This window comes from Dasypus novemcinctus, chromosome X (assembly GCF_030445035.2).
Source record: "Dasypus novemcinctus isolate mDasNov1 chromosome X, mDasNov1.1.hap2, whole genome shotgun sequence".
NCBI classification, from domain to species: domain Eukaryota; kingdom Metazoa; phylum Chordata; class Mammalia; order Cingulata; family Dasypodidae; genus Dasypus; species Dasypus novemcinctus.
In genome coordinates, this window is record NC_080704.1 from 170,752,446 (window position 1) to 170,755,426 (window position 2,981).

General features: G+C 37.1%; 1 pseudogene; it reads left to right on the plus strand.

Moving 5' to 3' along the window:
* The first annotated feature begins 672 nt into the window (after positions 1-672).
* Positions 673-2,379, plus strand: LOC105745548 (tigger transposable element-derived protein 1-like; annotated as a pseudogene).
* Positions 2,380-2,981: the final 602 nt, after the last annotated feature.

The following is a 2,981-nucleotide window of genomic DNA, read 5'->3' on the forward strand; positions in this document are numbered from 1 at the left end:
TGGACTGGACCAAGACATAATCAAATTCCTTATAGGTTGTAATATAATTTAGTGAGGAAGAAATGATAGTAATAGCAGACCCAGACTATTAGAACTACCAGAACAGCATATTAATAAAGCTATAAATTAATATAATCTGCTGTGTTTGTATACTATCTTTACCAACTCTCTTTATAAAGCATTAGAGAATCTTTCTACACATTAAAAAGAAGATATGCCTGAATGAATGTGGAAGGGCAAGAAAAAAAACAAATTTAAAAGTAAAGCCTTCACTTTTAATAATAAATAAAGTAAGATATTGCCCCTATTTCCCAGATTCTTGGGAAAAGATTAGTATAACTTCTGGGAGACTCCTGGCTCCAAACTGTAAACCTGGCTCCAACTGTAAACCTACCTGTTAAAAATGAGAAATATCTTGATAATGTATATATAGTGGGGTATACTGATATAGCCATGTTATTTGACTTGTGGTCAGTGATTGTGGATATTGCTATTGTAATTGTTTTGGGATGCCACAAATCACATCCATATAAGGCTGAGAACTTAATCGATGAATGTTGTGTGTGTTTCTGTCCCACCTACCAGTCATTTCAGATCTCTCTCCCTCTCCTCAAGCCTCCCTAATACTTGAGACCCAATAATACTGACATTAGGCCAACTAATAACCCCACAATGATTTCTAAATTTTCAAGTGAAAAGAAGAGTCATACATCCCTCATCTTAAAACAAAACCTAGAAATTATTGAACTAAGCCTCTGACACCAAACAGTTAGCCAAGCTATGAATACAAAGGGAAATTTCATGAGGTACATTAAAAGTTCTTCTCTAGTAAACACATGAATGATAAGAAAGTAAACCAACCTTACTGCTGATATGGAGAATGTTTTAGTGATCTGAATAGAAGATCAAACCAATCACAACATTCCCTCAAACCAAAGCCTAGTCCAAAGCAAGGTCCCAACTCTATTCAATTCTGTGAAGGCTGAGAGAGGTGAGGAAGCTGCAGAAGAAAAGTCTGAAGCTAGCCGAGATAAGCCCATGAGGTTTAAGAAAAGAAGCAGTCTCCATACATCAAAATGCAAGGTGAAGCAGCATGTACTGAGGTCGCAGCTGCAACAAGTTAACCAGAAGTTCTAGCTAAGATAATTGATGAAATTGATGAACATCAATAGACTAAACAACAGATTTTCCATGTAGATGAAACAGCCTTCTATTGGAAGAAGATGCCATCTATTACTTGCATAGCTAAAGAAGAGCAGTCAAAGCTTCCAAGGATAGGCTGACTCTCTTCTTAGGGGTTAGCACAGATGTGACTTTAAGCTGAAGTCAAAGTTCATTTGCCATTCCAAAAAACCAAGGATCGTTAAGAATTATGCTAAATCTACTATGCCTATGCACTATAAATGGAATAACAAAGCCTGGATTACATCGAATCCATTTACAACATGGTTTATTGAATATTTTAAGCCTACCGTTGAGACCTACTTCTCAGGTGAAAAAAAGATTCCTTTCAAAATATTTCTGCTTATTGCCAATGCACTTGATAGAAATATATAGTGGGGATAATGTTGTTTTCATGCCTGATAAAACAACATCCATTTTGCAGCCCATGGATAAAGGAATAATTTTGACTTTCCTGCCTTATTATTTATGATATACATTTTGTAATGCTGTAAATGCCATAGATAGTGATTCCTCTAACAGATCTGGGGAAAGTAAATTGAAAATCATCTGGAAAGGTTTCACCATTCCAGACGCCATTAAGAACAAGTGTGATTCTTGGGAAGAGGTCAAAATATCTACATTAATAGGTATTTAAATATCAGTTGATTCCAACCCTCCTGGATGACTTCGAAGAGTTCAAGACTTCAGTAGAGGAAGTAACTTCAGATGTGGTGGAAATAACAAGAGAACTAGTATTAGAAGTGAATCATGAAGATGTGTCTGAATTGCTACTACCTCATTGTAAAACTTTAATGGATAAGGAATTGCTTCTTAAGGATGTGCAAAGAAAGCAGTTTCTTGAAAAGGAATCTACTCCTGGTGAAGATGCTGTGAACATTGCTGAAATGACAACCAAGCATTTAAAATATTACAAAAACTTAGTTGATAAAGCAACAAAGTCTGAGAGGATTGACATCAAATTTGAAAGAAGTTCTCCTGCAGGTAACATGCTATCAAACAGTATCACAGGCTAGGGAGAAAACTTTTGTGAAAGGAAGTCAACCCATGTAGCAAACTTCATTGTTGTCTTCTTTTAAAAAACTGCAATGACCATCCCAACCTTCAGCAACCAACACACTAATCAGTCAGCAGCCATCAACATCAAGCCAAGACCCTCTACCAGCAAAAAGATTACAACCTACTGGGGTCAGATAATTGTTAGCATTTTATAGCACTAAAGTACATTCTAATTAAGGAGTGTGCATTGCTTTTATAGGCACAAGGCTATTGAGAAGTTAAAAGACTGCATGCAGTATAGTGTAAACATTACTTTTATATGCAAAGGGAAAAAAAATGTGTGTGACTCACTGTTTTGCAATTTTCATTTTATTGTGGTGTCTGGAACTAAACCTGCAGTATTTTGAAGGTAAACCTGTAATGGAAGATTCAATATTTTTAAGATGGCAATTCTATCCATGTTGATCTAATGATTCAGTGAAAACCCAATCAACATATTAGCAGGGGGAGTGGATATGGCTCAAGCAGTTGAGCACCTACCTACCACATAGAAGGTCCTGGTTTCAGTTCCCAGTGCCTCCTAAAAAAGGAAAGCAAGACAGTGAGCTGACACAATGGGCTGGCACAGTGAGCTGACGCAACAAGATGATATGACAAGAAGACATAACAAGAGACAAAACAAGCAGGGAGCAGATATGGCTCAAGTGATTGGGTGCTTCCCTCCCATATGGGAGTTCCTGGGTTTGATTCCCAGTGCCTCCTGAAAAAAGATGAGCAAACACAGCGAGCACACAATGAGC